General features: G+C 36.0%; 1 protein-coding gene across 5 annotated transcripts in view; it reads left to right on the forward strand.

Annotated features, from left to right (window-relative positions):
* Nucleotides 1-2439: 2439 nt before the first annotated feature.
* LOC149623626 (tyrosine-protein phosphatase Lar-like) overlaps nucleotides 2440-19331 on the forward strand; it is a 199741-nt gene continuing 182849 nt past the window's right edge. For all 5 annotated transcript variants that reach the window (XM_089852750.1, XM_089852754.1, XM_089852753.1 and 2 more), the window contains exon 1: nucleotides 2440-3359. The gene's annotated coding sequence lies outside the window, so the exon portion shown is untranslated. The remainder of the gene's footprint in view (nucleotides 3360-19331) is intronic.

A 19331-nucleotide genomic window follows, 5' to 3' on the forward strand; every position in this document is an offset into this window, starting at 1 on the left:
ACATGGAAACAAAACCAACCGTTTTAGTGTTGGAAATGTAATGTTCAATCTACAGTCTACACAAACATTCTCTTTCCAATAAACCCGCTGTTACGACAGGCTATTCATTGGGGGAAACCCTTCCGCCTTCTTTATTCTTTTAGTCCGTGTTTGGGAAAATTTGGTGACCGGTGCCTCTGCTCCCCATTATCCTTAGTCTCCTTTGTTTAATATCTAGCCTGAATTCCATTCAAATTCGCTCTCTTTATTCGCTTTTAATTATTTATGGGACGTTTTACGGGTTTGAAATAAGAAATAAGCCTTTGTTTTGGGAATGCCTTAGACTCTCTAGCATCATTGATTTTATTCTCTATGCGTTCAAGTTCAATTATGGGGAAGGATTATTTTTATTTTTGTCTGTTGGATTTAAATTTTAATGTGCAAAAGTTCGAAGGCTTTCGATTATTTAACTTAATTTTATATAAAGACCCGGAAAACAGGGAAACAGATTAAACTAAAACACACTTAATATGATAAGGCTTCTTTTTAAAAGAGTATGTGAAGATTTAAGGACTTTCATTGGCTGTACACAATCCTATTGTTAATTTTATTTTGTGTTAAAATCATGAATGTTAAATAATGTGATAGGAAATCAGAGTGCTTTAACGATTCCAAACCGGATTCTAGAGAATCAAGTTTAATCTAAGTTTGGCAACAATGAAGGGGGGAAGTAAATTAGATTGTGACTGGACACTTTACAATTACTTTTTCGCTACAGAAATACAAATGCAACTTCTTAACGGTTGAGAAAATGAGATAAGAAACATTTTCGGTCAAATTGAAATGGAATTTTAGCCTACTGTTAGGCCTATATTTTTTCTCTTTGTTTAGTATGAAATATTCAAAAAACCATTGTTGTTGTTTTTTTGGGTTTTTTCATTCAACTCTCGCATCATATCCGAATTTCGTAAAGGGGTTTCAAGAAAATTTAAAATTCCTTTTTATTTCTTTTATTTTTTGATATAAAAAATACTTTGAGAGAAATACAATTTATATAAAGCAATAGCAGAAAGCGCAAGCCTGGCTGTATTTAGAGTTAGGCTCTCTCCTACCAGATGGAAGTGGAAGATTTGCTTTGGTCGATATAACCCACCGCCGCCACCAGTTTTTCGTAATAAAACTCGGAAGGAGGAGGCGAATTGCAACTGTACATAGTTGGTTTTTGGAAGAGAAATCTTTTGAACTGGAATAATTTGTTACATCATGGTTTTCCAAATGCAGCTTGCCCCAGTTTCTAATTTTCTGAAGCTTGTATTTTCGCTTGATGCTTTTTTATATCGTTAGAGACAACTTGTATTAATGTCTACAGAGCGTATTAAATTGTTTTCGAACAAAAATCCTTATAGGGAGTGAAATTCCAATTGGGATGACAGTGGAGGTTTGTGCTTTAACGTAACTAGCACCACATTCCCTTAACATCACGTAAACAATGTTTCGAAATGTGGGTTGGTAATTAGGCAATTCTCCCAGGTTTTGGTTTTTATACTCTCTTTAATATACTGACTTAAATTTTGGTGGTGTATGCTGATAAGCCTTTAGAAATAGAAGATATTTTAGTGTAAATTCAATTTAGGCTACTTTAAATTAGCTTTGACCCTATTGCCCATGTGGTCCCAAAAATATGGCTTGAAGATATCTTAATTGAAACTTTAGCATCCTGAAGCATTCTTTCTCATGAAATTATCATACGCGTAAGTAAGATATCTGGTTTCATTTCGTCCTTCCATTTGACACGTAGCGAAGAAGTTCAAAGAGGATTTTCCCCAATCTATATTTGGTATATATTGAAATTGCAATAATTTACTTATTCGTATATGCGAAGAAAATCCAATATATGGCGATATTTCCACACCCGTGCAGGATCGGGACCCAATCTACCCACCCAATTTGCAACCAGTAGTAAGAGGAGAAATATTCGATTGCGAAAATTATTGGAGGGGTTTCGAAGCCCGGGCTCTTTTCTTCAGGTTTCTATATCCAGGGTAAGGGCTCGATGGCCACCTTGATGAATGATAGGACCTTTATAAGGAGGCATGCAAATAACGAGGGTCTCCGATGGAAGCGCCCCGCAGAAAGTATTTACGAACGAGCTGGAAAAAAAGTATAGGTGGTTTCCAACCTTTTTCTCCTTCAGTGTATATATTTTTTGAGTTGAGAGCGGTGGCGTGGTGCCGTGGCGGACTGCGAGCGCTGGCAGCGCGTGGCAGGACGTCGTGAGACGCGAGCAGCTGCGCCCCTAATTGGCTATTGATTGACGCCGGGCCGCGTCCATCGGGAAATATAAGGGGGTGTTCAGTCGACGTTCGTCCAAGAAGCCTGGAGAAAACCAGGCTGGAAAGAAGGAATCCCTTTTCATTCTCCAAGCTAGCTTGCTTTCACGATTTCAGGTACACCGTTGCACCAACCATTCGGGGACTCCGTTCGTTCTCTCTGGTGTTGTAGTGTAGTCAGTACCATTTGTTTATGGATGTCTGACACATTTCAACTGCAATGTTTTAGCATTCAATGTGAAAACCAACCGTTAGAGGTCATTGGAAAAAGAAGCATTTCTTCCAGAGTTTGAAGAATGGACTGTAAACTGACCCTCTCTACTTTGAAAATAACTAGAGGTGCAGTTGGAGCAAAGTAGTGGAAAGTCTTTATATTGGACCGTCCAACCTGTCCTCCACCCGTTCTCTTTACCTCCTTTCTATGGCTCCTCCTCTTGTGGCTTACGAACGCGGCGCTCTCTACCGACGGCGGTCTCTTTCCGTAGCGTACGCATCTCGCTGGGACTGAACCCCTCTCTGGCCGCTTTTCCTGAACGTTTCTCTTCTCTTTCTTCTTCTTCTTCTTCTCCGCCGCCGCCGGACCAAATGTCGGTGTTTTAACCTTGCCATCTCGCTCGACTCTCGAGTCTCTCTGCTCGGATCTCTTCCTAATGTCACTCGTTGCCTAGACTCGACTCGAGTAGAAGCGCAACGCGTAGACGCGAGAATTTTGCTCGTGTGTATCGTCAGTTACTCGCTCTTTTAGGGACTCCCGAAATATTATCGGTTCCCGTGAGTCCGAGTATAGTCTTAACGGAGACCTTCTCCTCTAGTGGACTGAGATTTTCCCCGTCAATTCTGGAAAAACCTTTCAGACTGTTACGGACAACCGAGTTCCGGTTTTAAAGACTATCGGTGGCCGATATTTTTCGGGCAAACTTCGATTGATCGCTTCTCTCGATCGACATCGGCTCAAAAAAACTGTTCTTCGTCTTCTAACGCTTTTATTCTTCGGAAAGAAAAGCCATCCTAACGTGGATATATCCACCTATAGGTAAAAGGACTTGGAACGTGAGTGTTTTTAACGAATAGTTTTGTCGTTGGTGCATCAATGGGAATGGGTTCTAGGGACTGCATTTTATTTTTTGCCTGCTCTGGATCCTGATCTTTCCTCGAATCGTTTGTGGATGATTAGGCCTTACTTTTCGCCCCAATACATTCTAGGAATGAAACTTAATGGAAGGGTTGTGAAGGGGGTTCTTACGTATCATTTACTTGATTGTATTGGTGATATCTTACTTTACGATAAGTATAATGTTGTTAATGCGTGATTGCAGTTTGTAGGTTTAGTTTAATTTTGAGATTAGGGCTAAAGAGAATTTACCCAACAATTAAGAATGTATAAACTTTGAAATCTACGAACACTCAAAATAAACAGAATTTTATTAAGTGGTTTCGAATTCGGGCTTGCTTTTAATCATCAAAAATTTAATTCGGTTTAGATTGGATTGACTGTATGCTAATCGAAACCTAATAATTAGGTATTGGTACCATAAATCCGAGAAATATACTGTCAGAACATTACGAATTAGATATTTGTCATATAATACGGGGAAGTAGGATTTTAGGATTAACCCAATACACGAGAACAGCGTGTTTGTCAAAGCAAAATACAGCCATACCCATTATTAGAGACTGCTCAAATTTACGTGCCAAAGCTGGGACAACTGCATACGATATAGCTTTGCTTAGAGACTGTGGGATTATTCAATCATTTCTGGATTGCAGCCTATCTCATTTGGTATTCCAAATTAAATGCCAGTTTCTCTTTATACGTCGTTAATATCTTTACCTCATTTTACCATATTTTATGAATTTAAACTTCGCAGAGGTTGGTTCTGCCTTTAGATTATTAGCGTTTGTTTAATATTTACATTTATTTATGATGAAATTCACCACTTTTAATAATATAATTAGCTTAAGCGGCTTTCAATTTTCAACTTTGAATTATAAACGAGCTAATTACCAACCATCGTTTTTATCGTTGTATCTTTTGAAACACGAATCAATAGAAATGTTAACCGCTTAATGTCACTTAGATGTGTCGTAATATATTTAATATTTAAGTCTTTAATACAACTAATGATGCAATAGTGTTATCATTCACGTACGACTACATTTTTTTTAATAAATGACAACGGAATTAGGGCAATTATAAATTTCAATTGCTCTGTACCCGTTTATGTGATGAACTCATTTTTGTGTCAGTATTAAATGTCGCCGATACATTGAGCGTGAAAAATTCATTGGAAGCTATAGTGGTTTAGATCCGAAGAGCGGAATTATGTGGGCGTCTTTAATGCCTCTGTTATATTAATTAGCGACGCGTACTGTTACACACCCACGACAATTACAAAGTATTTTTTCTACATTTTCTATTGCCATTACATTAAAAATCAAAGAACTTTATCGATCGACTGAAATAATCGCGAGAAGCCCTTGAAATGTGTGCCCGTCACGAAAGGTATATTGTCTAGATCAATAGACTAGGTAAATATGCAACGAAACGGAAGTAGCATTAATTATAATATAAATAAAGAGTATTTCCTTAATTCGGATTGATTATTGAAAATGATATCGTGAACGAATATGTATTTGGTGATACCAGAGAGAATTTAAATCTTGATTTACATAAATTATTTTAAAATCCTCGGTTTTTTTTATTATATTTACGAATTTGGGTTCCATTAACAATGGTCTTGTTCATATATGATTTTAAAATAAGTTTCATGAAAACTTTCATAATTAACCATTTTTGTCAGAAAACAACGCCGCTCTCTTCGTGGGTCTGCAGTGTTATTATAACGATTTTCTAATACAAAGCTTAAACTTGAAACTGTAAATTAAAATGCAAATTCCGAAATATGGGCGTACCTTTAACCAATGACTAAGTAAATATTTCTCTCCTTTATCATAATAATAATAATATAGAATATATATTATGGAGTATACTGTTGCCAAGTGCAAGTCCAGACTCGAAGCTTCAAATGTAACAGGACCCTAGCTTGAGGGTCGAATCCGTATCAACTTTGTTAAAACTTTTCCTTTACCTGGGTAGGTTTAAGAAGGGTAATTTATATTAGTGTTTGCTTTAAACGTCATTTCGTCATAAAATTTTACGTTTCGTCACTTCGAAGTTTTTATTACGTAAATGTTTCGGAGTACGCTTGGAATTGCGTTTCGTGGGGTTGGATACAATAAATTGTGTCCGATAATTTTAACACAACCCGGAAAGAAATACCGGAAACTTGAAAATTTATACTGAAATATTGGAGATTGAATAGTGATTTGTTTAAAAAAAATATATCAAAAATTAATAGTTGACTAAACGTACTTCAGTTTTGGTTTCTGGCACATGCCAATATTATAGGTGTCGGCCATTTTGATAGAAGAGTGCTAGGTGATTGCGTTATCTCCTTTTCTAAGTTATAATCGAATAAGACACTTTAAGAGTGTAGTTATAGGTGCATGTTAATATTTAGTCAGGATTCGTTCTCATTGACGACTTTCGTGTCATTATCATGACTTGTTAATCAATTGTGTTTAATTAGCATGCAAATAAAGAACGGTTCCATAGGGATTCATGCATATAACTACAATTATGGTGGTGATATAAAAGAACCGAGTATAATGGATTTGAAAATCCCGGGATCATGGCACCAAAATCCATTTATTTTTGACATTAGTTTTTAGACAATACTATCTCAATTAGAACTAATTATATTTTATAAAGAAAGTTTTTCTGATAGTTAAGGTTAAATTAATGGTTAGCACCTTCAGTTCTCAAAAATAGCAACTGTCCTCTCCCTTACACTTTCCAAGCAATAAGGCACTATTTTTAGGTCGGCATTTGTTTTAACGGTCGTTTTCTTACACGTAGTAGCTTGCCTTTTAATTAATTTTCACCATTAGTTTCCGGTAATTATTGTTCAAGGTATTTTTGCAGTATATTTAAAGGCAGTCCCAACTCTCCACCCTCTCTGTGTAATGTATATTATCACCCGGTTGGGTTGACCTATTACGGAAACTTAAGAATCTCATTTGTTTTTGTTTTTCAATACCCTCGGGAGAGTTGAGGTCGTAGCGATCACCGGATTCAGTGTTTGAGAATTAGTTATTTTAGTTAAAACGATAAAGAGCAATAGTTACATTCAATTAGGCGTAATTGAATCATAATTAAAAGTTGAAGAAAATGATCCAAAAACGTGTATTACTTTATTTACAAGTATTTTCTTAAGTTGAAACTTCAAAAGAACTTAAACATAATTTGGAAGTAATATTTATAAAGCTCCTCAGATTTTTTTTCTCGGCTAACTTGAAAACCTTTAGGTCTAGAATGCTAAACGTTTTTTACACTTTTTCCGTAAATATATCGTTCTAGAAACGTGAATTTTCTTTAAGTTGAAATTTAACAATAACTTTTTCAAGCTAAATCTAATTGAAATCAAAGCTGCCGCCCTCAATAAGTTCAAAAGAGTTTACGTCTAGACATTTTCATACACGTTTTTAGGTCAATTTTTAACATTTATGTGTACTGAAAATACTTCATTTGAAGTATAACTCATTTTTAAGTAGTAGGCCTATCATCATCGCAACGTTTATAAGTAAATTAAGTTTATGAATAAGTTTTTATTAAACAGGTGCATGATTTTAATCCCCATAAAAGGTCACCACCAATCACTGAATTTTTCTTTTGGCGTGATTGTTGATGCCAACTTTTGAACTTCAAGTAGATTTTCTATTTGATTAAGCAAGATCGAGGTGGAGAGAAATGCGCGGTATAAAAAAGGGTGCGGATAAAAGTTACGAAACGCGATTACTCTATGCTAATCTAGAATTTTTGGAGCCAGGAGGGACGGAGATAGAGGCGCCAAAAACCAAAAGAGGAGAAAAAGAAGAAGAAAATTGCGAAGTTAAGGGAGTTAGGGTTAAGTGGAAAAGTTCCTTCCATTATAATACCATTCGACAAAGAAAAACGAATACATTTAAAGGCGTACAAAAGGCGTAAAAGCTGCGTTCATCTCCGCTTTCACTGTATTGCCTTCATTGCCTTTGATATATCACTCCTTGATTTCGTTATTCATTAACGTAAAAATCTGCTTAAGCTTGCTTATTGCCAAAACCAAGTATATGAACAACTAACTAGCGGTAGTCAATATTGGGTTGCAATTTCATCTCTCAAACAATGTATCTCTTACTTACAACTCTGGTCTCAAAACACTAGTTCTGATAGCGCTACTTAACTTGGTATAAAGAATTCTGTTTGAGGTTACAGCGACTAGAATATAGTCGTAATTTACAATAAGAATTATTTAAATAAAAGGACAAAGACTAAAAATATCCATGTAATGCAATTTATAAATGTTATATAATTCAAGCTCTTATAGTTGGTGTCCTTTAAATCCTTATAAATAGTATATAATCAGAGTATTTTTGGCATCAACAAATTTTCTCGTCCAAATTTTAAAAGAAATTTGTGAGGCTATCTTAGTTAAAATCGCCTTTATTACAAAACTAGGTTAAGCATCGTAGGTTTTAGGGGCCAATGTAAGGGAGCCCATATCTCCGTAGCTAAGTGTTGTAGGCCCCATGTTCTTTGACACTATTCACTCAGTTTGACCCTAAGAACACTTCCTTTAATTTAAGGAAGGCTTATCAGAAACATCCTATAATTTTAGCACTACAATTGTCATACTATAGCCACAAAATAGTTCATCGAAAGACAAACATACGTCCTTTTTACAACGGAACCTAATATTTTTCGGATTTTCTAATCAAAGTCCTTTGGACTTTTGGTTTCTCCATAATTCCGATAAGGGGTTCCGTTCAAGGCGCTCGTACAAGGTCGATAAAGCGATGAGGACACAGCGTCTACTATCGAATTACCAGATCCTTTATCGGCCATAAATAAAATTACATTGATTTGGTTTTCTAATTATAATGCTTCGTGTATATACCTTTATATATACTCTTCCCTTTTATGGGAAAGTTTTAGCCGCGGTTACGCTTTGCGGAAAACCAGTGTTACTAGATTATCCTAGAAAATGTGCACTATCTATAACTATATTCTATACCACATAACCGTATTAATTAATTAATTAGGTTCGAACATTTTCCCCCATAGGGACACCTCATTGTAGTGATAAGATTATCGGCAATTTGAGATTGAAAGTGCTTTGAGACGCTATACTGAATAATAGGGTGACTTCACCTGATAAGAATAAATACTATATTTTACTTTAATACTAACAATATAGTATACCAAGCATTATTTCACATAATTAAGTTGTTCGCGAAAAAAGCTGCAATTATAATATATTTCTCTCGCGCCTATCGGCTGGCTTCTCCGTGCACGCGCGTGTACAGCGGGATAAACATTTCTACAGGCGCTCATAAGAAATATATGGGCTGATAAACCCCTGTAAGCGCGCTTATCCGTAATTACACGTAAATAAGTATTTTGTTGCTGATTACTTAAACCCCAGATTAATCAAAGTTAAGTGCGATAAATTAAGTTCGAATATTTATTTTGTACCTCTTGATTTAATCATTTAAGTTGGGCGTCCATTAGTAGGTTGTTTATACGAAGTCGTGCTGATCTAGGCGTTTATATAGGCGAGATATTAAATTGTTAATGATAGTTGAATGATCGTTCCGGTTGTAACGATGGTCTTTTCGTTTATATCTGCGCACGCAAACTAAAAGTGCCAAAAGGTTTCCATCTGCAAAGGAAATCTCCACGCGTGTTTGTTAATAGTAAGGGTGTCGCTCAAATCAAAGAACTAAAATTAAAAATGGTTATTTTTCGATCGTGGGATTTTTAATATAATAAAACTTTCTTTATTTGTTATACCATAAGTTTATAAGATATATCGCATAAGTATGACACTACCTATACTTTTTAATGCTAGAGACTTCCTGAAAGCGTGTTCGAGAACGACAAGCGAGAATTGACTACACTCGGTTAATTTTTGCAGTGCATCTTCCCATTTAGTGACAAGCTGTCAGTAATCAGTGACAAACTTATGGAAAGTATCTTATAAACTTATGGTTTTAGTCGAAACTTTAAAGTATATTAACCAGGCCTAATTAGACGAGCTTGTGTTGACTTTTAATCCTTATAACGTCTCTTTTGGTGGCAGCCGTTCCCCTGAAACTTCAAGATTAAACTTCAGCTATTTAATTAGTTATCCGGGGGATTTTTTGACGACGGTTTCCAGTTTCTTACTAACTTTTTAAACTCTCTCTCTCTCTCTCTCTCTCTCTCTCTCTCTCTCTCTCTCTCTCTCTCTCTCTCTCTCTCTCTCTCTCTCTCTCTCACTCTTTTTAAAGTTTAAACTATAATCCGAAGCTGGTCGCGCTCTAGTTTCCTGGTGCCAAAAACGAAGGGAGTAGACATGTAGGCATATATAGCCTTTGAGAGTAAAAAAAATTTTGAAAAGAAGTAAAAAGCGGTTTGCAATTTCCTAGAAAGGATTGAAACCTAAAACTGGCAAAGGGATTTTGACTTCCCCCTATTGTCCAGGGAGAGAAGGAGTTCTCGCTTAATCCAAGCGGTTTTCCGCTTCGAAATTCTTCCTCGTTTTCCGTCATATCCCTTGGGTTTTAGACCCCTGCCCTTCCCACAATCGTTCAAGAGTTAATGTAGAATATTTTCGAAGTAACGATATTTTCAAAATGAAACCTACGATTAATATTTATTTCGAATCTTTCTCGAGCTACGTTGCACTTCCATGATATTTTATACTAACATACGCTCGTCAATAATCCTCCTTGGTTTTTTTAGTTGTTTCTCGGGACTAAATGTAGTATATGTAATGGCAGGGAGTATAACAACAATATGGGTTATCTCGTTCATTCTATCCTACCTTTCCATGCACTGTTTTAGCGTCAATTGGAGGCAAATTCTAGGCTATGCATGCATGAAACTTCTTTAAATATTCACCGCACCAGGCGTATTTCCCCAAAAACCTCCTCCTTAGAAAATTTCCCGGTTTAGCCTTCGTGCTCTCACGCTATTCGATTTTCTCAAGTTTCTATTTTTTTTCTTTGCTCTCATTGCTTTATTCATTTCAAGCGTTTAGGTCTGTACTGGTAGATTATGAATTTGTTCTTCTTTAGACCATGTATGTTTTAGATTTGTTAGTATTAAGTTTCAAAATTGTTTCAGTCTAGTAACCGCATGTTTTTGATAATAGGGTTAGTTTTTGATTTCACCTCAAATAAGACTTCACTTCTAGTAACTTCCTGACAACCTTCAACTGGCATAGAATGGAATGATTAGTAACTTCGTGAATAGCATAGTTTTCAATAGCAACAAATTGACCATTTGCAAGCCCTAACCATTGATTATTTTTAGACTTTTTTTTGTGTTATTTCACGTTTTCAGTTGTAGAAGTTCCTAGATTTTAATATAATTTTTACTTTTCAAATTGGTAAGATAAAACAGCCCAATTATGGGAGTATATTACTCGGTGTATTTGAGCTAAGCTTAAATTGTCAATTTTGCTTCCAACACGTGTTTCGCACTGCCTTAACATTGCTATTCCTTTCGCCATATAAAGCCCTCTCACCTTTGTACGTAAGACTATTTCATGATGTAAACAGAACCTTTGAACTTGCCATGTAACGAAAGTACTCATCCACTTACGTAGTCCTATTTCTCTATTTCGGTGACGTTTCGATTTTATTTTTGACCATATTGGACTATGGTGTTGTTTTTTATTCTTTCTGAATCTTTTTATCGCTTACGATAAGACAGTAGTAGTGATGTTGGATTGAGCTTAGAAAAAAACCGATGCCAAGTCAGTATAGGTGTCTGTAATGTCTTTATTTATAGTTTCACACGGCGCACTACAACAGAGCTATCTTGTATGGGATAAAGACATAGATCTCTCGTAAAATACTTTTGTAGCTCCCCCTTATTTTGGACTTTTGTCACGACGTGAGATTTGACTTCGTTATTCGTTCTGAAAAAAAATAAAAATTCTTGTGTTTTTGATTTTACAATCTCAAAGGAAAAGCTTCAGCGCTGAGTTGACAAATAAATTTTTGTTTTCAATATGCATGGTCATCTATAATTTTGAAAACCAAGAACTTTGTGTTTATTGAGGATTAAACTAAATAAAATTATATTATAACCGCATATTAAGTAAGTATAGGTGTGCCTTAGGTGCTTACGGAACCGAAATTTAACAGACTGTAGCGCCATCTTCATTTAAACTTTCTATTACTCGTTCAAAATCCAAACGGGAACTTAAAAGTGTCATGTTCTTCGTGATTTCCTCCTTTTTTCAAGTCATTTTCAAGTCAGGTTGAGGTAGAGATGCCAGTAAGGGATATTTTCAGAGTTAGGTAAATGCCCCAACAGGAGACGCCCCTCTATTCGTGAACGTAGCAAATATTTCGACACATACTTATGAAGAGTATTATAGGGTTATGATTATATGATGGCTTACTCCTCCACCTATATTGAATCAAAGCCAAATATAGCTCAGGAAGAAGATAAATTATGGAACACAAGAAAAACGTTTCTCAAAATACATTATTCATTTATGGTGTTACTGACTTAAGAGATTTAAACATTATTTGAATACGCATTTATTTTTTTTAAAGCAGCACTTAGAATAAATTAAATATACGAAGCGTTTAAAAATCTTTCATAGAATTTTCACTGACTATTTTTTCGTGTGTTTACTTTATTGAAAGAGAGAGAAAAAAAAAGAAAATCTATAAAGCAAATCCTCGAAACATCATACTGTTAATCGACTTTTCGTGTTCCCTTTAAAATTGAGTGTTTTTCGTTTTAAGTTTCTCCGCCCATCTTTAAAAAGTAAAGATAAAACCTTAAGAGAGAACGCGAAGGGACTTATTTTCAGGGTGTTTGAACCCGTTGTTTTCTTGTTCAAATCAATAGGAAAATACTCTCTTCACTGAGATTTCTTTCCTTTGCCTAAAAATGTCTGTCTCCTTAGAGTAAATAACTTAAAGAGTTGTGAATTATACTTCCTATAAGAGTTTCAATTTCATCCGGGGGGGGAGAAAACCGCAGAAAATTAGCAATCGTGAGTATATATATAATGGGTTTCTTAGAAAACTTCCTGGGTTATTTACTCTTATTTCCTTTCCTAATGCCAACGGGAGGGGGGGGGCGTCTCCAGCGTTTTATCTCTTCATATGAAAGGAACCCAAAGTTGAAGAGTGAAATGTCTCCGTGTCCTATCCGCAAAAAGGCGCCAGCCAGAGGTTGCGAATCTGACCAACTTCCTCTTAACATTTTGTTTCTGGAGCATCCAGAGAGCTTTCAAAATATTACGTTACAACCGAGGCATAAGAAATAAGTTCCGTATACTCTCCCCTAACCGTAGCTACTCATACGCAACTATGGGTCCTAGCACCGTTAATTTCGAGTACCGCGGACCCACGGTTGATTTATCTGAAGATAAGCTGCAACAATTTTGTTTGAATTGTGCTCGTGTATACCGCGGGAGAAGATTCTGACACGAAATTAAACGTTGACATCCTAAGCCTTGGTCACTCTCGCCTGACGCGAGTATAACGCTACACCCCGACTCCTCCTTGAAATAAAACTCTGTGCCAACTCATAGTCCGTCCACTTCGGAAAAGTGGAATAGAAACAAATCTTGAAAGGTTAAATTTATGCTTAGCTTTAGAAGGGTTCATCAGCGTTTTGCCGTATTCCCCTAGACATGATGGACACAGTAAGGGAGCTTTACTGTGTATATACTTAGGGAGAAATGGGGTCGAAAAACTCCCCCATATTTGGCTTAGGCAATATGCCAAAATAAAAAAGCTAGGCATGCACGCTAACGTTCGGAGTTTTGCTGTGGGATTGAGCTAAAGGTTACGAACTTTGCCTGGCAAATATATCCGAACATTTTGAAGAGATGCTGTGAAAAAGGGGGAAATGGGAGACCCTTTAGGACGTGTGCTAGCTGGAGCGCTCGTAAAGACGTTGATGAGAGTGCAGCCACTTTTTTGTATGCTAGGAAAAGACCTACCCCAATCTTATTGTCTTCCTTTTTTTCTTCTGTCCAAACATTGTTGCAAAGACAAGTGGAGAAGAGAGGGCTTACTTAAAAATTTACGGCATATGGACCCACTTTCTCGTTAAATTTTCGTAGCTTCTCTAGGTTTGCAGTGGAAGATTTAACTCGGAATTATTGAAGAGGTTATTTTAAATGAAACAAGACTGGGAAAATGTGATTGTTTTGACAATATTCATAAATTGAGTTTGAATTTTTGTTCTGAGATGAAAACGTTTGATTAGATTCCTGATAAAATTTCGAATTGAGCTGTTAAAATTAATTAGTAAAAGAGTAATTATTATTCGTTTCTTGCTTTAATTGAGATATTAGTGTAACAAAACTATATTTAATATTTTTGTATTTGCGCCTGGTGGGTGGCTTTTCCTTGGATACGAATGTACTGAGTGATAAACATTTCTACAGGGGCTATGGCAAATACACTTGCAGATTGAACCCTGTATGTCACCTTTTCCTAAAAACACCTAAATGTACCCTGAACCTATTTTTATGTATTCTAAAAGTTTTATAATTTAGTTATGTAGTTTGTGTAAGGTAAGAAAATCTAATGTCAGACTAAAATCGGAGTCCCATATAAAGGCACAAGGTAATTTCAGAAATCTGGTGCAGAAAAATATAGAGAAAGAGGGACTCGTCAATAACGAAGCCAATTTTTAACCTTTCCCTTTTCTAACTATACAGTAACTATCCTTCGTCCCCGTATGCGGGTGGTATAGGTAGATATCATGTGGGGAGTGTATACGATGCACCTCCAGCTGGCATAATTTCGTAGTTTTAATCTTGACACGCTCAAAGACCCGCCGGCGAATTAATTCATCCTGTCGCTCTGCCGCCCTGCCACCAATTCGATAAATTTAAGCGACTGGGAAATTTCATTCTCTCTCGCTCTCTCTAGCTTTGTCTGTACGCACCTTGCAGACATTCTCCAACTTAGGGTTAAAGGTCGGTTCACATGTACGTGAAAGGAGCTATGGTATTTATTAACGAGATGATTCATTTGGTTCAATTCAGTTCTATTAGTGATGAACCCCATTCGGATAGAGGTAAGATATTCGCGTGTCGATCAAGCTCAGAATTGATTCATAATCGGTTTCACCGTATTTTATGTTTTTATTTATGTTTATTCCCCCTTCAAATGTGATAAGGAATGAAACTATGGCGGAGGGATACGTAATTCAAAGCCTGTCTTGCTACTATATATGAAATTAATAGTTAGTTATACTCGGCTGAAGCTGTTTCGTCTCGATGTTTTGTTTGTCTTTATATCCATTACTTTGTTTGATTGCATGCAGTATATTCAAACCAATGAGTCCATCTTAAGGTATAGATTTCTAGGAAAATAAGTGATGCTGTTGTGTGAATGGACCTTTAATAGTCTAGATGGTTTCTAGGGGCGCTGTACGCTGGCGGGAGTCGCTATTTATTAGCCGAGTACCTTTCATTCTGACGGGCGAAAAATAATGAGATTACCGGGATAGAGAATTCTCCTGATTGGCCGCTTGCCTATCTCTTCCCTTATATTATATCTAGCTAAAACTGTCTTTTAGTATTAAGGCTGAAATATTAATTTCTTTACCGAGTGGCTCATTTAATTTGCCCCGATTTGGTTTGATTGTCGTCTCGCGGATATAATAAAAGCTGCTTGGAAATTGTGATTCCCTTTTGTTCACGATTGGTCGCCAGGGCCGCCAAAGTTAGGAATTAGTTTAGTTTGCAATTTCGCCGAGTGATATATACTTTACGCGCAAAGTTTCCCCAATAGTGTTTGTTTTAGCTTAAGCCCAATTTCCACTTTATTACTAATTAATAAGATTCGAGATAAAGAGGAAAGTTACTTTCTAATTTTTGAACTCGCGTATGTATGGTTCAGTGAGTAAACGTTTCGTTTCAATCAAAGAGTTCTGATTGTAGAGAAACTGCTTTTACAATTAGGGCCATACGAGAAATCAATTTGAGTGAGAAAGAGGATTGAAACTTGAGTCATTCAAAAACAAACCGAAACCATTAACCAAAACTTCGCGACTTTTAAGTTTTAGTTTCGAAGTGCTGTAACCTCTTTTGCACGAGTTCGGCTGCTATATCGTTCTAAACTTAACCACGCTTTTGGTGGTGTCTATGTAGTAAATACTGACATTAAGAGTTGCGTTGTGGTAATTAGTCCTTTCAAAAGGGGTGTGGCTTATGACTCATAATTATGAGGCTGATTACGTAATAAAAATGACATTGTAAAATTATCTACTGTCAAAGTTTTCCACTTGGAAACAATTTAAGTCGACGAATGGGGTTAAATTGGGAAAGAACCTAAACTTGGTCGGTTGTCTCGACCCAAAATATCTTGAACCAAATGATTAGGGATTTAGAGTTATGCTATACTGATCCTAATTCCAATCATTTGGTTTGGAATCGTTCCAAATTAACGCTAGAGCATAGGGTCCAGCTCGATAAACTATCCCCTTAGTAACCCCGAGTTCGCTTCTAAAGACGTTAAACATCGTGGAGGTCAGCTAAATAGTTTAGTCGGCGGCTAGACTAAAGTTGGCCCGTTTTGAATAAGTGATATGTTGGAAATTAATTTCTCGACTTAAGTCGAGGAATTGCCGGGCACGCATAGAGGAGAAAGCTTTTAGAACATCTAAGGCTTTGGTCCATGGTCACCTATAATTCATACCTTCCGTATTTGCCGAGCAAGCAGTGTCGCTGTATTATATACCAAGTGGGCTGTAAGTTATACTCTGTGACGTGAAGGGAGCGTGAAGAAATGATGAAGTAGCCTTCATTCCTCCGGTTTAGGTCTTAAGAGGACAGTTATCTTTTGCCAAATACTATAAACCAGGCAACCAGCAAACGTATGTCTTGTTCCAGACGCCGATTTTCTTTCTATTTAAGCGTTGAATTTTTTAGTTGTTTTCAATATCTATACCCTTACATTTTCAATAGTGAGATTTATTCTTGGAAGTCTCTTTCATTTTGAATTTAAATTATTAAAAATGCACCAGCTTTTCGAAGGACTGAATGCTTCAATGCTAAATTCCGAATATTAAGGTTTACATTTTTTTACTTAACTTATGCTAGATATATTTTAATCTTCTTATAACTAGAGTGGTGCTTTTTATAAATTATATAAACCATACTTGCGAATTTTACTAAAATCCATTTTCAAAGAAAATTATGGTTTTAAGAAAAAGTTTTTTTTTCTGATCCAATAAATGAAAAATTTCGGATTACTTCCTTAATTTCATTATTTCATTAGGTTTTTTTGGGGCTGAAATTGATGAATTTGGTAAAAGCCTAATCCTATAACGAGTTTTCCATCAAGCAAATAAATTAATACTTCCGCGTTATTTCTGAAGAATTATCTTTTAGGATTAGTAAGTTTTTGGACGTGGCGTCATTCTACATCCATTCAAGAATGTATCCTTTTAGTTAAAGTTTGGAAAAAGTCTTGGCGTCTCTCTTTTATCACATCCAATGTTTTTTCCATGTAGTTAAATCATATAATACTAATTACGAAACATGTTAACTTCAAATATTCCAACCCGCCCTCAAATTATTGTTTTCCACTCTCAAATTGTTGTTTTTCTCTCTCAAATTATTGTTTTCCACTCTCAAATTGTTGTTTTTCTCTCTCAAATTATTCTTTTACACTCTCAAAGTGTTGTTTTTCTCTCTCAAGTTATTGTTTTCCACTCTCAAATTGTTGTTTACCACTCTCAATTTGTTGTTTACCACTCTCAAATCGTTGTTTACCACTCTCAAATCATTGTTTACCACTCTCAAATCGTTGTTTTCCACTCTCAAATCGTTGTTTTCCACTCTCAAATTGTTGTTTTTCTATCTCAAATTGTTGTTTTCCACTCTCAAATTATTGTTTTCCACACTCAAATTGTTGTTTACCACTCTCAAATTGTTATTTTTCACTCTCAAATTGTTATTTTCCACTCTCAAATTGTTGTTTTCCACTCTCAAATTGTTATTTTCCTTCAAATTGTTGTTGTTTCCACCTCAAATTGTTGTTTTCCACTCTCAAATTGCTGTTTTCCTCTCTCAAATAGTTATTTCCCCCTCTCAAATTGTTGTTTTCCACTCTCAAATTGTTGTTTTCATATCTCAAATTGTTGTTTTCCACTCTCAAATTGTTGCTTTCCTCTCTCAAATTGTTGTTTTACACCCTTATTTTAGATTTAAATTTTATTTCCATAGTAATGGAATATAAACATTAGAGCCTCTTTGGAAAATCTTAAAATAGTTTTAAATTTCTAACAGACGTAAGTCTTTCAAAATCATCAAAACCTTGTTCAAATAAATCAGGAAGTCTTATAATTGCTTCTAAGAAAATATAGGTTATCCAATACATATATAGAGAGAAAGAAGACCTGGATAATTTATTTTGTCTGAACTTCTGAGAACAAATCCTTCTTTTCTTCTCTCAAATGAAGCCTTTGTGCGCGCATTGTCAGGAAAAACGTAAAATTTTAAATACGATGTTTTCTTTAAGAAATAGGTTTCCTGCTTTTATAGATCCTTTGATTTCTTTCTTGGAATTATTCTTCTCAAAGCTATGTTAAATTTGACATTGGAACTGCATACAGAATACTATAAAAGGTTCCGAGTTCCTTTGATGTCTCGAGGGAATTCTTGAGTCGAATTCCGTTCATCCGAGAGCTCAAAAAAGAAGTCCGAGCTCTTCATAGCTCTTTATTCCGAAAGGGAAAGATCGAACTCTTTCTTTTAGGTGTATATTTTGTCTTCTTTTTCTACGGAATGACTTTGTTTGACTCAATAAAGGGATTTATTTTAGGCCTTAGTCTGTAGAAAGAACTTTCTTGTATCTGGGGACTTCTGGACTTAGACATCCAGGCCCTCTTGCTTAATTGGAATAATTGGATTAGAGATAAAAGTTGCGCCAACTTGAATATAAATGTAGGTGGTGCGTGAAAATGGAACTTTCGCGTAAATTTGCTTTAGTACTAGCTGTTTTCTTTATCTCGATTTTTTTTTTATTTTTCATTTAGCCAAACCATCGAAGAGCCACGAACTTTTGAGATACGCGATTGTCATTATAACTAAATGAAAAGAATTATTATTTCACGATCAAATCAGAGCCCATATAAAATCTGCAAACTAATTTCATACATTTAGCGCAAGTGGAGGAAAAAGGCACTTATATCTTTGAACCTTCTCAGATCTTTTATGGGTTATCTTGAATAGACTTGGCAAAAATAGAGAAACCTTCCAGACAAAGTTATGGCTGAAAATTATTTTAAAACAAATTTGGAGTGATTCATTCGTTTCAGTTTTGTTTGGAAGTTTTACGAGTTAATGTCTTGAATCCTTTAAGCCTAATTTAACTTCGGGTCAATAAATCTTTGTGCAGTTGAAAATGTTTGCCTATAAAGCCGCTCTTCATAAACTCTTAATAATATACGCCCCTTCCTTCCTTCTTCGTTCTAAAACTTTTGAACGTCGAGCAAAGCGGATTTAATCACCTTATTGGCATCCTTCCTGTTCTTGCTATCAGCTTATGCCCCTTAGTTACGTATTACTTTTGTTTAAGGACTTGGATGGGCTATTTTATAATTCCTGGACTTAAATTCCGGGCACCGTCAGTCCGGATTCCGGCCCGTGTTCCTGTACAGATAGTGTCCTCTCTTAGAATATGAGAGTTCTTGTAAAGGACACTTCATCTCGAAGGGACGAGAAGTCTTTTAAACTACCTGGGGGGCAAAATGATAACTGTTCCGTTTGTTGTTGTTTACGTCATTGAACTAGACCCCGGTGGTACGATACGTTGCGTTGAAACCCACGTCACTTCTTCCACCCGCACCACCGTCAGTCATCGTCGTGATTTATAATCCCGTCCTTATTTGATAAGGTCCATGAATATGCCCAAGGTATAACCCGGTAAATAGGGGTCACA

Source organism: Phalangium opilio, unplaced genomic scaffold (genome assembly GCF_054372755.1).
Source record: "Phalangium opilio isolate 3A_F unplaced genomic scaffold, DU_Popi_V2 ptg000113l_1, whole genome shotgun sequence".
Classification (NCBI taxonomy): domain Eukaryota; kingdom Metazoa; phylum Arthropoda; class Arachnida; order Opiliones; family Phalangiidae; genus Phalangium; species Phalangium opilio.